We start from the raw sequence: 17305 nt of genomic DNA, 5'->3' as shown, positions 1-17305 counted from the left end.
GTATACAATTCCTAAGTGGAGGTGTTGCATGATTTTATTTAACTGTGACAAGGTAAACACTGTCAGAAAAAGCATAGAGTCAGAAAGGTCTGAAAGCATAGGAAGTGCTGGTGTGGTGTGCTAGTGACAGAGCAGCAGGCAATGGCTAACTGACCCAGGGAGAATGTAGACGGTGAAGAAGTGAAAAGGGTCAAGGTAAAAACCCACAAAAGACCACATCGTGGGGTAGGGAAAGGCTCAGGGAAGAAGGGCCAGAGAAGGAGAAAAAGAAGGAACAGCCAGACCTAGGAGGAAACCAGCAGTGGGGTTACTGGCTGGAGAAGGGAAGAAACAGGGAGGACAAATAAGCTGTTAACATATTTGAAGGTTTTCTGGTGGAAAAGAGATTAAATTTATTCATATAACAAGTATGTGACAATTATTTACAGGCATCCTCGGAGATATTGTGGGTTCGGTTCCAGATCACAGCAATAAAGCAAATATTGCAATAAAGCAAGTCACGTGAATATTTTGGTTTCCCAGCGCATATAACAGTTATGTTTACACTATACTGTAGTCTATTGAGTGTGCAATAGCATTATGTCTAAAAAACAATGTACATACCTTAATTAAAAATACTTTATTGATTAAAAAAATGCGATCATCTGAGCCTTCAGCGACTCATAATATTTTTGCTGGCGGAGGGTCTCTGCCTCAATGTTGGTGGCTGCTGACTGATCAGGGTGGTGGTAGCTGAAGGTTGGGATGGCTGCGGCAGTTTCTTAAAATAAGACAGCAGTGAAGTTTGCCACATCAATTGACTCTTCCTTTCAAGAACGATTTCTCTGTAGCACGCGATGCTGTCTGATAGCATTTTACCCCCAGTAAAACTTCTTTCAAAATTTTGAGAGAGTCAATCCTCTCAAACCCTGTGCTGCTTTATCAACTACTTTTATGTAATATTCTAAATATTCATAGATCTCCACCAGGAGTGGTTTCCATCTCACGAAACCACTTTCTTCGCTCATCCAATAAGAAGCCGTTTCTCATTCGTTAAAGTTTTCCCATGCAACTGCAGCAATTCAGTCACATCTTCAGGCTCTACTTCTAATTCTAGTTCTCTTGCTATTTCCACCATATCTGCAGTTACTTCCTCCACAGAAGTCTTGAACTCCTCAAAGTCAACTTCTTCCAAATTCCTGTTAATGTTGGTCTTTTGACTTCCAATGAATCACAAATGTTCTTGATGGCATTTAGAATGGTGAATCCTTTCCAGAAGGTTTTCAATTTACTTTGCTTAGATCCATCAGAGGAATCACTGTCTACAGCAGCTATAGCCTTATAAAATCTATTTCTTACATAATAAGACTTAAAAGTCAAAATTACTCTTTGATCTACAGGCTGCAGAATGGAGATTGTTAGCAGGCATGAAAACAACTTTAATGTTGTCATGCTTCTCCTTCTGAGCTCTTGGGTGACCAGGTGCATTGTCAACGGGCAGTAATATTTTGAAAGGACTCTTTCTTTTCTGAGCAATAGGTTGCAACAGTGGGCTTAAAATATTCAGTAAACCATGTTGTAAACACATGTGCTGTCATCCAGGCTTTGTTTTTCTATTTATAGAGCACAGGCAGAGTATATTTAGTGTAATTCTTAAAGGCCCTAGGATTTTCAAAATGGTGTATGAACACTAGCTTCAACTTAAAGTCACCAGCCGCATTAGCCCCTAACGGAAAGTCAGCCTGTCCTTTGAAGCTTTGAAGCCAGGCATTGACTTCTCCTCTCTGGCTATGAAAATCCTAGATGGCATCTTCTTCCAATAGAAGGCTGTTTTATTTACATTGAAAATCTGCTGTTTAGTGTAGCCACCTTCATTGATGATCTGAGCTAGAGCTTCTGGATAACTTGCTGCAGCTTCTACATCAGTGCTTGCTGCTTCGCCTTGCACTTTTATGTTACGGAGATGGCGTCTTTCCTTAAACTTCATGAACCAGCCTCTGCCGGCTTCAGACTGTTCTTCTGCAACTTCCTCACCTCTCTCAGACTTCACAGAACTGAAGAGAGTTAGGGCCTTGCTCTGGATTAGGCTTTGGTTTAAGGGAACATTGTGGCTGGTTTGACCTTCTATCCAGGCCACCAAAACTTTCTCCATATTTGCAATAAGGCTGTTTTGCTTTCTCATCATTCATGTGCTCACTGGAGTAGCGCTTTTAATTTCCTTCAAGAACCTTATCTTTGCATTCACAACTTGGCTGTTTGGCGCAAGAGGCCTAGCTTTCCACCTATCTTGGCTTTGACATCCCTTCCTCACTAAGCTTCATCATTTCCAGCTTTTGATTTAAAGTGAGAGACTTGTGACTCTTCCTTTCACTTGAACACCAACAGGCCATTGTAGGGTTATTGACTGGCCTAATTTCATATTGTTCTGTCTCATGGAATAGGGAGGCCCGAGGAGAGGGAGAGGGACAGGGGAATGGCCATTCAGTGGAGAAGCCAGAACACACACATTTATTAAGTTCACCATCCTATATGGGCATGGTTCACGGCACTCCAAAACAACTACAATAGTAACATAAAAGATCATAGGTCACTATAACAAATACAATAATAATGAAAAAGTTTGGAATATTGTGAGAATTACCAAAATGTGACACAGAGACACAAAGTGAGTAAATGTTTTTGGAAAAATGGTTCCAATAGACTTGCTTAATGTAAGGTTGCCACAAACCTTGTAAAAAACACAATATCTGTGAAGCACGATAAAGTGAAGCACAATAAAGCAAGGTATGCCTGTACATAACACAAGCAGTAAATTAAAACCCACCTGGTGGGACTTCCCTGGCAGTCCAGTGGTTAAGACTCCACACTTCCAATGCAGGGGGCATGGGTTTGATCCCTGGTCGGGGAACTAAGATTCCACATGCTGCATGGCCAACAAACAAACAAAACAAAACAAAAAAGAACCCACTTGGTGAAGGTGAAGGTCAGGGAATGTTTCAATTCAACGTGGAGTAGAAATTAGTGTTCTTATCTATTCAGGATACCTTTGCCTCCCCAGCTTCTTCTGTTAATAACATGGTCCTTGTTATAGCAGTGGACAATAATATTATTCCATCTCTCTTGACACAGTGACTGGTCCAGGGATGGGCGTAGGACCCCAGCCAGGACAATCAGAATCCTTATCCAAACATTTTCTAACAGGACTGGTCTTCTTTTCTTCCCTTTCGGTCACTGAATTTTTTGGCTGTGGGCCCAGAGCTGTTGGAGGGCATACGTGCTGGGCATGGAGAGTCCATCTGCAAGAGGAGGTCTTCAGCACAAGTTTTCCTAACATGAATTAGTGATGAGGTTATTGATTAATTAGAGAACATGATCTGTGTGATGTGCCAACTGCTGTTGTTATGATCTCATTTAGAACTAGCAAGCAGAGTAGAAAGAAAAAAAAAACCCAAAAAACCCACATAGTTGGAAGCAATACCAGCTGCAATGCCTGAGTGACTTCATGCTTTGCTTACCTAAGCAGTGGGTTGTAAAGTTGATGACAACGTGTGCAGGTTGTGCTGGTCATAAGGATGGTGGAGGCAGTAAGAGTCAGTACTCTTGAGTAAGAGCCATGTGTGATGCAGGCATAAAAGACAATTATGAAGGCCTTCCCTGGTGGCACAGTGGTTAAGAATCCGCCTGCCAGTGCAGGGGACACGGGTTCGAACCCTGGTCCGGGAAGATCCCACATGCCGTGGAGCAACGAAGCCCGTGTGCCACAACCACTGAGCCCACGTGCCACAACTACTGAAGCCTGCGCACCTAGAGCCCGTGCTTCGCAACAAGAGAAACCACCGCAATGAGAAGCCCGTGCACCACAACGAAGAGTAGCCCCGCTCGCCTCAACCAGAGAAAACCCGTGCCCAGCAACGAATACCCAATGCAGCCAAAAAAAGACAATTACGAACCTAGAAAGACTTAGATTCATACAAGGTTAATATTATCGATGAGAAGTGTTGGAATAAAAGAATATAGGTCACTAAATGCTATGCTTCTCAGTAAGAAAAGAATCCTATAGCAATCTAAAGAAGGGAGGGAAAAGTCTATTTAAATTTAAATCTATCTGATTACCCATATGAAATGCCATTTTTAAGTCAAAACTAAGACACTTTCTGAGATATTGAACAGCTAATTACAGTTCAGTTATACAGTTCCTATTTAATTTCCCAGGAACATAATCTTAAATTGCAACTAGTGGGATTTGGGAATGCTCAGGGGGTTTGCAATGAGTGTTGAAGGATTGCTTGACATAGTAATGAAGATGATATAGAAAAATATCCCAAGCTAAGGACAGTAGCATAAGTAAAAGAATGGAGAGAACAGTGAATACAGCAAGCTACCTTTTGTATAAGGAAAGGAAACAAAGTGCATATTATTTATTTGTATAAATGCTTAAAGGTTCTGTGTACTCATAAGAACCTAATATCAGGGTTGGCTATTTGGAGTCAAGTATGTGGCCTGGGTGGATGGGGGATAGGGGTGGAGGGAAGACTTGACTCCCTCCACCCCTATCCCTCATCTTTAAGGTTCAAGAGAGAATTAAGTGGGCAGTAGACTAGGGTGGCATTAGATCAAACAAAACCTCGAATGTTTTACTACAAGGTTTGTACTTTAGTTTCTGGGTAATGGAAAGCCACCACAGAATTTTAAATATACGCCTGACATAATAAAGCCTTCATGGAAGGGGTAAGAATTTGCTCTGTAACCTGAAATGCAAGTACTATTATACTCTTTTGTGTTCCAAAATCAAATCAAATTTGCTTCATTCCCCCATTTGTCAGAGTTGCAAAAACCCAGTTTCGTTGCAGATGAAGGTGTTGGGGAGGAGTTCTCCCCACCCTCCCAATTCCATTAGGATCATAGAAGAGTCTGGGAGCTTATGGATGTCCTAAAGAGAAATCACTCAGCCTGTGACCCAGACTTTGCTGTTTCTCCCTATCCTGGAGCAGGACCAGCTACATAATCTGCGGAACTCAGTGCAAAATGAAAATACAGAGCCCCTTGTTCAAAAATCGTTGACAATTTCAAGGCGGCGACAGCAGAGCATTAGACCCAGTGCGGGGCCCTTCTGTGTGTGAGTGCACAGACGCATCTCAGACGAATGAAGCTGGCGCTGCCCTGAGGGCAGGCAATCTCATGTGGGTTACGCTACTTTGAGAAACTAAGCTCCAGGAGTCTCCACTGGAGTAAGATCTGAGGCCAACAGGATTAAAGTAGTGCACAAACGGTGCCCCTTAGAATGCTTCCCAAATTTTACTGTGCACGTCAATCACATGGATAGTGCTAAGATGCAGATTTTGACTCTGGGGTAGGTCTGGGGTAGCTCTTGAAATTCTGCATTTTTGCAAACTCGCACCTGCTACTGGTTCTGTTGGTCTGTAGATGACATTTTGATCCACAAAGCATTACCCCATAACCTTAGACGTACCTCATCTTCAACCCTCAGACTCCCCTCCTGACTCTCCAAGAGTTCAAGCTTGGTGTCCAATCTTTTATGTCACAAAACCTCAGCTGTTAAGGGCAGGGAAGGAGGTAAATATCCCCTTCTGTCCATAACCTAGAAGACAAGTGGTACTTGAATTTCCTGATCAGCGTACCTGGACTGGTCTATTTTATAAAGATAATGCAGGTGTCAGCATGAGGCATGGAAAAAAAATCATGAAGAGATAGAGGCAGCTGTAATTAGGCAAGAGTTGATAAGGTCCTGAATTGGGGTTCCTTGAGGATTAGAATGGAAGCAGTCAGAAGAGGCTTTTCAAAGGTCAACTCAGCTGGCTGAGGAAGCCAACAGGATGCTAGCTGAAGAGGGAGAGGGAGGGAATGGAGGTGACTCCAGAGTTTTGAGCCTGGATGTGCCTAAAATGATGAAGATGCCACTAACCCAGGGGGGCAGAAAGAGCAGCAGGTTTGGCGGGACACGAGTTCAGTTTAGTCACACTAAGTTTTAGGGGCTGTACGTCCTTATATCTAGGAGAAATCTTAGGCATCTAAGCAAGAAGAAATCAGGACAAAATGGTAAAATAAATACAATAATGGGTAGCAAATGAGTATGGATGTAAAGTACAAAGTTTTTAGAAATAAGAATGTGAGGACACATGTTCAGTGAGTGGAAGAAATCTGAAATAATGAGTGGGGAACCTGTTTTGGTAGTGTAGGCCAGTGCTACTAAGAAGTTCTAGGTGAAATAAAAACTTTGCTCATAAGCAGGTAGGTAGCATTTTCTTCTATCACAAACTGTGGGGAATCTTTCAGAAAATCTTTGTTTGAAGCTTCCTGGAAAACTGATTCGGTCCCTGCCATATCTGCTCTGTCATTAAATATAGAATCTGAAACGCTGGAGTTACTTATCTGATACCTTTTATGAGCACTGCTTGTGCACAAAACAGTCGTCTGTGTTCTCTTTTAACGTGGTCAAATGAATATATTTTGGTATGTAAATTTCTTTTCTTAGTTTTAAAAACAAATTGCAGACAATTTTACAGAAAAGAAATCATATGTATAAAACAACTTGCTACCGCTTTTTGGATCTTTCTTCAATCCTTATTAGTGTACTACACATGACCAATATGTTCCTTGTGGGATTGGCTGTGAATCATTGGTGTGTAAGTTGTTTAATGACCACATACTCCACCATCCCTTCTCATAACACCCTTTGCAATGTGACCTAGATGTTCTTCTCATCAAGGTATAGTCTATTGCCTCCCCTCTTGAATTTCTGCTGGCTTGTGACTGGCTTTGATCAAGAGATTGCAGTTTCTGCTCTTGCCCCCTTGCAATGCTGCCACCATCCTGTGAAGAAGCTTGACCTAGTCTCCTTGCTATGAGAGAGTATGTAGAGAGAAAGGCCTACCTTTCAGCGAGCACCAAACTCCAGCCAGGTGAATGAAGCTGTCTAAGACCATCCAGCCCCAGTCGAGCTGCCAGATGACTGCAATCACAAGAGTGACCCCAGGTCAGGCCAGCTAAAACACCATGCAGCTAAATTCAGACCAAATTGCTAACCCACAGAAGTGTGAGCAAATAAAATGGCTGTTTTACACCACTAAATTTTAGGGAATTCCCTGGCAGTCCAGTGGTTAGGACTGCACTTTCACTTGTTGAGGGAGTGGGTTCAATCCCTGGCTGGGGAACTAAGATCCCACGAGCTGCATGGTGTGGCCAAAAGGAAAAAAAAAAAGCCACTAAATTATAGGTAGTTTGTAGGGCATAATAGATAACTGATATAATTTGGTATATTATATTTGCATTCTAATTTTGGAATTATTATTTTGATATAATTTTTTATGTATTTGAGCAAGTTGCAAGACAATTTAAAATGGTTATATGCGATTCTATTGTATTCCTTTACCACAGTTTACTTAAACTTTTCCCAGTGATTGGACATTTGGTTTGTACTTTCCATTTTTGTGGATAATACTGTTCTAAACATGTTTTTACAGGTGCTCTCTAATTTTTTTCCCTGTTATTTTCTTAGGAAATTTTTTTTACCAAAAGTGGAATTGGTGGGTGAAATGATGTCAAGTATTAATTCTCATTACATACTGCCTGACTGCTTTCCAAAAGATTGTTATCAATTTACAGTGCAGCCAGCAATATATCTGTCTCTCCATACCCAGTTATCAAACTTTCTAAAAATTTAGCAATTTTTGTTTATTTTTAATTTTTTGGCTGTGTTGCATGGCTTGTGGAATCTTAGTTCCCCAACCAGGGATTGAACCTGGGCCATGGCAGTGAAAGCGCTGAGTCCTAACCAGTGGACTGCCAGGGAATTCCCAGCAATTTTTAAATGAAGATGTAACATATATACAGCAAAGTATGCAAATCTTAACTATATGTCTTGATTAATATTTACAGAGAGAGAGAGAGAGAGAGAGAGAGAGAGAGAGGGAGGGAGATAGACAGAGATAGAATCCATGTAGTCACCCCCAGATGAAGAATTGGAATGTTTCTGGCTCCCCAGCTATTTCTCTTGTGCTCCTTTCCAGTCAATACCACTGCCAGAAGTAACCACTATTCTGGTTTCCATCACTCTTTCCATCTACTCTTGCACTTCACATAAATAGAACCATGCAGATTGTATTCTCCAATGTCTGCCTTCTTTTGCTCATTATTATGTCTGTGAAATTCATCCATGTTCTTGTTGTGCATGGCAGTGGCTCATTCTTTTTTATTGGTAATATTATCCCTTGAGGATGCCACAATTTCCTTATCCATTCTTCCTTTGGTGGACATTTCAGTAATTTCAGTTTGGTGCTATTAAATAAAGTTTTTTAAACTTTTTTTCACTTATTTTAATAGTTCAATAGTTGTGTGTTGATACTTTAGAAGTGTTTCAATACTAATTTCTTCAATTACTATTGGAGTATAACAGAGGAGGGACTAGAGATGAGTCTGAATGAGTGAGCAGGGGCTAGATTATGAAGGACCTTGTAGGACATGCTGAGGAACTTGAACTTTGTGGCATGGACAGAGGGAAGTCACTGAGGGATTTGAAGCAAGAGAGGGAACTTATCAAACTTGCATTTTAGAAAAATGACTTTGGCAGTAGGGAGGAGAACGGATGGTTTGAGGAAAACCCTGAAGGTAGATTTCTAGGCAGAAGACTATGGCAATAGCACAGGTGAGAAATGAGCTGGGCCTGAACTAACACAGGAGCAACAAAACTTAGTGTGTGTTGATATTTGAGGGATGAGGAATTAGGAAGGTCTAACGGCTGGGTAACTAGGGTGGCAGTAGATGCATTGACTAAGACAAGGAATGCAGATGGGAAGCAGGAGGAGATAGAACCATAGGAAAGATAATGAGTTTATTTTGTATTTGTTGAATTTGAGATATTTGTGGAATGTCCAGGTGGAGAGGACTATTTGTCAATTGGACACGTAAGTCTAGAAGTCTGGAAGTGGTCCTGGTAGAGGCGGAGATTTGGGAGATCACCAGCACATAGGTAGAAGAAGAGATAAGGTAGATAAGGTTAGTTAGAATAGTCATTGAGGTGGAGGGGTGGGCAATGAGAAGCCAAAGAAGAAGCCTGAAGAAGAGAGGACCAAGGTAAATGGGAAAGCTGTGGCTCTTACAGTCCAGGGGTTAAAAATTTCAGAAAGAGAGTGTCTCAGAGAGGTAGGTGAGATAAGGACTGCATAATAACCTCTGGATTTGGAAACTAGATCATTGGTGAGCTTGCCACAGCCGTTTCAAAGGAATGATAGGAGTGGGTGCCAGATTGCTGCAAGTTGAGAAAATGGATGGCAGTAATTAGACTTTCCTCTTGAAAAATTCAGTTGCAGGTAAAAAGAAGGATGACATTATCAAGGCCAAGGTCAGTTTTCTTTTTTAATTGCCAGAGGTCTGAGCATGTTCATAGGCTATCAAGAGCAAGAGATTGAACAAGCATGAGAGGGAGGCAGTAACTGATGCAGTAGGATCCTGGAGTTGGGACTGGGAGATGGAGATTATAGGTAGACATAGACGGATTGGATAGGAAGAGAGCCATCTCATCCTTTGAGACTGAAGGAAGGGCACTAAGACTCTCTCCCCCAAAACAGTCAATCATCAATCTGAGAGGACACCATCTTGCTTGGTTGTGTGCTTTGCCCCAGAGGCTTTCAGCAACATAGGTGTAGGTGGAATGTTGGATTCTCTTACGGTCGATCACTCTGATAATATCTAGTTTTTCAATATTTTAAGTAATGGCAAAAGTAGTTTTAATTAGTTCCTTTTTTCTTAAAAAAATATATTACTAATACATTTGAATGCCTGATCTCATTTCCCTCCCCTTTTTCTTTGAGGTAACCACTGTCCTGAAGTGGCAATATGTCATTCCCAAACAGCTAATGTATTTTCATTAAGTATGTCGTATCCATAACTAAAATACAACATTGTTTTGTATGTTTTAAGGCTTTTAATAAATTGTTATCATACTGTACTTATCATTCTGCAACTTGCTTCTTTTACTCATTATTAGATGTTTTAGATCTATCCATCTTGATCCATATGAATGAAATTAGCTCTGATTATTTAGCTGCTGTATGATTTTTCTTTGTATAAAATGCTACTATTTATGAATTCTCTAGTTTTGTTTCAAGTGTTTCATTATTACAAAAAATGAACATGTGCAAGATTTTCTTTATGATGATTTCCACACGAAAAGAGTGTGTATCCTATGTTTCGCTAGGTAATGTTTTACTAATGTCAATTAGATCAAGTCACTTAACAGTATTGTTGAACTCTTGTGTCTTTACTGACTTTTTGCCTGCTTGTTCTATCAACTACTGAAAGATATTAAACTCTTCAAACATGATTGTGGATTTGTCTATGTCTTCATTTAGTTCTGCAGTTTTTGCTTAGTGTATTTTGAAACTTTTTTATTAGGTGAGTACATATTATAATGTTCATGTCTTATTGATGAATTGACCCTTTTATCATGAAAATGTCCCTTTTAATTTTCTATTCATACTCTTTGTTTTGTGTCTATTTTGTCTGATACTAACATTGCCATTTCAGATTTATTATGATTAATGTTTGCATGGTGTATTTTATCCATCCTTTTACTTTCAACCTATGTGTGTATTTACATGTGAAGTACGTATGTTGTAAACAGCATTTAATTAGATCTTGATTTTTAAATCCAATCTGATAGCCTCTGCCTTTTAATTGGAATACTTAATCTATTTATATTTTAAATAATTTATATAAGTTTTAGAGACAGACTGTTGGGGTTCAAATCTCAGCTAGTCCACTTAAAGTCTGTATGACCTTGATGATGTTACCTAACCGTTTTTCCCTTTTTCTTTTTCCCTTCCTTCCTTCCCTCCCTCCCCTTTTTCTTCCTTCCTTTCTTTCTTCCTTCCTTCCTTCCTTTCTCTTTCTTTCTTTCTTTCTTTTCTTTCTTTCTTTCTTTCTCTTTCTCTTTTCCTTCTTTCTCTCTCTCTCTCTCTCTCTTTCTCTTTCTCTTTCTCTCTTTCTTGTTTCTTCATCTGTAAAACAGGATGATAGGATGAATAGTGGTACCTACCTGTTGGATTTTTATTGGAATACTATACATCATTAATACATGTAAAGTGCTCAGAGCTGTGTCTAGTACACAGTAACAATAAATGTTAGCTAAAATCTGGATTTGACATTTTGTTTGTAGGGATTTAAAGTTTTGTTTTAATATCTAAAATAGCTCTAAAAGACACCTCACAAAAATAATCAATTCCAAGTGATTTATATTTCAATCTCATCCAACAATTATGGAAAAATCTATGTTGACATTTGGCTAGTCAATTTTCATCTTCCCTAATGACAATCAATTGTTCCTGCAAGCTAATCGGAATATGCTACATTTACATTTTAAATAAATGTGTTCAAAACCCACTAGAGTACTTTAGAAACTTTTAAATAGGTTAGAAAATCCTGTTGAAAAGTTTTTACCTTTTTTAAATTAACTATAGAGATAGAGTTATAAAAAAATAATTGATAGACTTTATTTTTAGAACAGTTTTAGGTTTAGAGAAACATATATCTTCTTTATCCAACCCCCTCCTCCCCAGTTTTATTACTAACATCTTGCATTAGTGTGATGCATTTGTTAACAATTGATACATGAATATTGATACATTATTATTAACTAAGGCCATAGTTTACATTAGGGTTCATTCTTTGTGTTGTATGATTCTATGTGTTTTGAAAAATGTATAATGAAATGTATCCATTACAGTATCATACAGAGTAGTTTCACCGTCCTGACGATTCTCTGTGCTCCTCCTGTTCGTCCTTCCCTCTTTTCCCGAGAATCCTGATTTTTTACTGTCTCTATTCTTCCTTTTCTAGAATGCTGTATAGTTGGGATCATACAGTATGCAGGCTTTTCAGACTGGCTTCTTCCACTTAGAAATATGCATTTAAGGTTACTCCATGTCTTTTCATGGCTTCATAGCTCATTACTTTTTATGGTGAAAAATACTCTATTGTATAAATATACCACAGTTTGTTTATATATATACCTATTGAAGGAAATCTGGGTTACTTCCAAGTGTTTGCAGGTATGAATAAGCTTGCTATAAACACGTGCACAAGTTTTGATGTGAATTTGTTTTTAACTCATTAGGTAAATATCAAGGAGTGCAACTGCTGGATTGTATGGTAAGAGTATGTTTTGTTTTGTAAGAAACTGCTGAACTGTCTTCCAGAGTGGCTATACAGTCATTGAGCTCCATAGAGACAGCGCCTGGGCAAGTGAGAGCCGGACAGGAACTGGGCAACTCTGTGCCTCACTGAGGAAAAATACTTAAACATGGGCAAAGGAGATCCTAAGAAGCCGAGAGGCCAAATGTCATCATATGCATTCTTTGGAAAACTTGCTAGGAGGAGCACAAGAAGAAGCACTCAGATGTTTTAGTTAACTTCTCAGAGTTTTCTAACAAGTGCTCAGAGAGGTGGAAGACCATGTCTGCTAAAGAGAAAGGAAAATTCAATGACATGGTAAAGGCAGACAAGGCCTGTTATGAAAGAAAAATGAAAACTTCTATCCCTCCTAAAGGGAAACACAAAAGAAGTTCAAGGATCCCAATGCACCTAAGAGGTCTCCTTCAGCCTTTTTCTTGTTTTGTCCTGAGTATCGTCCAAAAATCAAAGGAGAACATCCTGGCCTATCCATTGGTGATGCTGCAAAAAAACTGGGAGAGATGTGGAGTAACACTGCTGCAGATGAAAAGCAGCTTTATGAGAAGTTTCCTAAGCTGAAGGAAGAGTACAGAAAGTATATTGCTGCATAAGGAGCTAAAGGGAAGCCTGATGCAGCAACAAAGGGAATTGTCAAGGCTGAAAAAAGAAAGAAAAAGAAGGAAGAAGAGGAAGATGAGGATGAAGAGGAAGAAGAAGATGATGAATAAGTTGGTTCTAGTGCAGTTTTTTTTTCTTGTCCATGAAGTATTTAACCCCCCTGTACAAAACTCACCCCTTTTAAAGAAAAAAATTGAAAGGTAAGGCTGTGTATGATTTGTTTTTGAACTGTACAGTGCCTTTTTTTGTACAGTTAACACACTACTGAATGTGTATTTAGATAGCTGTGTCCTGGTGGTACTTTCCACAGCCACTCACCTTGCCTGGTACGGTATGGGGGTTGTAAATTGGCAAGGAAATTTAAAGCAGGTTCTTGTTGGTGCACAGCACAAATTAGTTATATATGGGGATGGTAGTTTTTCATCTTCAGTTGTCTCTGATGCAGCTTATATGAAATAATTGTTCTGTTAACTGAATACCACTCGGTAATTGCAAAAGAAAGAAAAAAAGTTGCAGCTCTTTTGTTGACATTCTGAATGCTTCTAAGTAAATACATTTTTTTACTAGGAAAAAGCAAACAAAACCAAAGCAAAACAAAAACTCTACAAAGTGACTGTACCATTTTGTACTCCTACCCCCAATGCGTTCCTGTTGTTCTACAACTTCGTCAGCATTTGGTGTTGTCAATGTTTTGATTTTAGCCAATCTAATGGGTGTGTAGTGGCATCTCATTGGTTTTAATTTGCAATTTCCTTATGACATATAATGGTGAGCATATTTTCATATGCTTATTTGATATCTGTATGTCTTTTTGGTGATGTGTCTGCTCGATCTTTTTTTAAATTTTTTATTATATTTTTTGGCTGTGTTGGGTCCCCACTGCTGCACACAGGCCCCCCAGTTGCACCGAGCGGGGGCCACCCTTCGCCGCAGTGCACAGGCCTCTCACAGCAGTGGCCTCTCTTGTTGCAGAGCACGGGCTCCAGGCGTGCAGGCCCCAGCAGTTGCGGCACGTGGGCTTAGTAGTTGTGGTTCGCGGGCTCCAGAGCGCAGGCTCAGCAGCTGCAGCACGGGGGCCCAGCCGCTCCGCGGCCTGTGGGATCCTCCCAGACCAGGGCTCGAACCCGTGTCTCCCACGTTGGCAGGCGGATTCCCAACCACTGTGCCACCAGGGAAGCCCTCTGCTCGATCTTTTGCCCATTTTACAATTGGGTTGTCTTCTTATTGTTGAGTTTTAAGAGTTCTTTGTATATTTTGGATACATGTCATTTATCAAGTATGTGTCTTGCAAATATTTTCCCCTAGTGTTTTTGACTTGTCTTTTCATTCACTTAGTGTCTTTCTCTGACCAGAAGTTTTTAATTTTTTTGAAGTTCAACTTCACAGTTTTTTCTTTCATGGATTGTGCTGATTTTTTCTTCTGTTATCTTCTAGAAGTTTTATAGTTTGCATTTTACCTTTAGACTTAGGATCCTTTTTAAGTAATTTTTGTGAAAGACGTAAGGTATATGCCCAGATTCTTTTTTTTTCCATGTGGATGTCCAGTTGTTCCAGCATTATTTGTTGAAAAGACTATCTTTTTTCCATTGAATTGTCTTTGCTCCTTTGTCAAAGATCAGTTGACTATATTGTGTGATTCTATTTCTCGGCTCTCTATTTCTTTACATTGACCTATTTATCTCTTCTTCTGCCAAATATCATACTGTCTTGATTACTGTAGCTTTACCATAAGTCTTAAAGTTTTGTAGTGTCAGTTTTCCAACTTTGTTCTTTTTTTTTTTTGGCCACATGCAGCTTGCAGGATCTTAGTTCCCCAACCAGGGGTTGAACCCAGGCCTCTGCAGTGAAAGTGCCAAATCCTAACCACTGGACCACCAGGGAACTCCCTGTTCTTCTTTTCAATATTGTGTTGGCTATTCTGAGTCTTTTGTCTCTCTAAACATTAGAATCTGTCTGTCAACATCCATAAAATAACTTGGGATTTTGATTGTGATTGCATTGATCTCAAGTATGAAAAACTGACATCTTAATAATATTGATCTCCTTTCCACAATTCTTTTATAAGAGTTTTGTAGTTTTCTTTAAATAGCTCTGTTCATATTCTGTTAGATTTATACCTAAGTATGTCCTTCTGAGGGGGGAGGGTGCTAATGTAAATGGTGTAATTTTTAAATTTTAAAATTCCAATTGGTTATTGCTGGCACATACCAAAGCAATTGACTGTTTTTTGGAAGTGTAGCTGATTTACAATATTGTGTTAGTTTCAGGTGTACAGCAAAGTGATTCAGTTACATATATTTTTTCAGATTCTATTCCATCGCAGGTTATTGCAAGATATTGAATATAATTCCCTGTGTTATACAGTGAATCCTTATTGCTTATCTGTTTTATGTATAGTAGTTTGTATGTTAATTCCATACTCCTAATTTGTCCCTCCCTCCCTTCCTCTCCATTTTGGTAACCATAAGTCTGTTTTCTATGTCTCTGAGTCTGTTTCTGTTTTGCATATAGATTCATTTGTATCACTTTTTAGATTCAGCATATAAGTAATATCATATAGTATTTATCTTTCTGTCTGACTTACTTCACTAAATATAATATTCTCTAGGTCCATCTGTGTTGCTGCAAATGGCAATATTTCATTCTTTTTATGGCTGAGTAATATTCCATTGTATATATATATATACATATATATACACACACACATGTGTATAAATATATATGTATGTACATGTGTATATATATATAAATATATATATACACACATATACATACCACATCTTCTTTATCCATTCATCTGTTGATGGACATTTAGGGTGCTTCCATGTCTTGGCTATTGTAAATAGTGCTACTATGAACATTGGGGTGCAAGTATCTTTTTGAATTACAGTTTTTGTTTTATGTTTTTCTGGAAATATACTCAGGAGTGGGATTGCTGGATCATACGGTAACTCTACTTTTGGTTTTTTAAGGAACTTCCATACTGTTTTCCATAGTGGCTGCACCAATTTACATTCCCACTAACAATGTAGGAGGGCTCCCTTTACTCCACACCCTCTCCAGCATTTATTATTTATACACTTTTTGATGAAAGCCATTCTGACCAGTGTGAGGTGATACCACATTGTGCTTTTGATTTTCATTTCTTAAATAATTAGCGATATTGAAAGCGATATTCAAGTGCTTTTTGGCCATCTGTATGTTTTCTTTGGAGAAATGCCTATTTAGGTCTTCTGCCCATTTTTTAATTAAGTTGTTTGTTTTTGCAATATTGAGTTGTATGAGCTGTTTGTATATTTTGGATATTAACCCTTTGGATATTAACCCTTTGTCAGTCACATCGTTTGCAATCCCTATCTATAGGTGATTTTTTTTTTGTTTTGTTAATGGTTTCCTCTGCTGTGCAAAGCAACTGACTTTTGTATGTTAACCTTATGTTTGGCAACTTTGCTATAATCTCTTATTAATTCCAGGGATTTTGGATTTTGTTGTTGTTGTTGCTACCGTGTCAATTCTTTGAGATTTTCTGCATAGATAGTCATGTCATCTGCACGAACAAAGTTTTATTTCTTCCTTCTTGGCCTGTATGCTTTTTCTTTACTCTTCTTGCCTTATTGCTTTAACAAGGACTTTTAGTACAATTTGAATAGGAGTGGTGAGAGGAGACATCGTTGCTTAGTTCCTGATCTTAGAGGGAAAGAGTCTAGCTTTCCACCAGTAAGTATGATGTTAGCTACAGGTTTATTATACATATTCTTCATCAAGCTTAGGAAGTTCCTCTCTATTCCTAGTTTGCTGAGTTTTTATTATAAATGGGTGTTGGATTTTGTTGAGTGTTCTTTCTGCATTTGATCATATGATGTTTCTTCTTTAGTGTGCTGATGTGGTAGATTATATTGACTGATTTTCAAATATTGAGCAAGCTCTGCAAACCTGGAGTAATAAATCCCACTTGGCCATAGTGTATACATTTTAAAAATACAGTTTTGCATTCTACTTGTTAACATTTTATTGAGAATTTTTGCACCATTATTCATGAGAGGTATCACCGTGTAGTTTTTTTTTTTTCCTTCTTGTAATATATTTCTCTGGTTTTGGTAATTGGTTAGGGTAATGCTGGCCTCACAGAATGAGTTAGGAAGTATTCCCTCTATTTCTATTTTCTGGAAGAGATTATAGAGAATTGGTATAATTTCTTCCTTAGATATTTGGTAAAATTCACCAGGGAAACAATCTAGACCTGGTGCATTCTGTTTTGAAAGTTCATTAATTATTGATTGAATTTTTTTAATAGATTTAGGCCTACTCATATTGCCTATTCCTCCTTCTGTGAGTTTTGGTAGATTGTGTATTTCAAGAAATTGGTCCATTTCATTCAAGTTATCAAATTTGTGGGCACAGAGTTGTTCAAAACATACTGAGTAAAAGAAGCCATTCACAAAAGGACATATGTCATATGATTACATTCATATGAAATAAAATTCATAAAGATAGAAAGCCTATTCATGGTTGCCAGGGTCTT

At 38.7% G+C, this 17305-nt stretch overlaps 1 protein-coding gene and 1 pseudogene across 1 annotated transcript in view; one reads left to right on the top strand and one right to left on the bottom strand.

Annotated features, from left to right (window-relative positions):
* The window catches only part of RNF103 (ring finger protein 103), a 105751-nt gene that overhangs the window by 53766 nt on the left and 34680 nt on the right, over nucleotides 1–17305 (bottom strand). The window lies entirely within an intron of this gene.
* On the top strand, nucleotides 12296–13223 carry LOC101280141 (high mobility group protein B1-like; annotated as a pseudogene).

This window comes from Orcinus orca, chromosome 13, assembly GCF_937001465.1.
Source record: "Orcinus orca chromosome 13, mOrcOrc1.1, whole genome shotgun sequence".
In the NCBI taxonomy this organism is placed as follows: Eukaryota; Metazoa; Chordata; class Mammalia; order Artiodactyla; family Delphinidae; genus Orcinus; species Orcinus orca.
The sequence above is the reverse complement of the archived record's forward strand: the minus strand, read 5'-3'. Positions and strand labels throughout refer to the sequence as shown.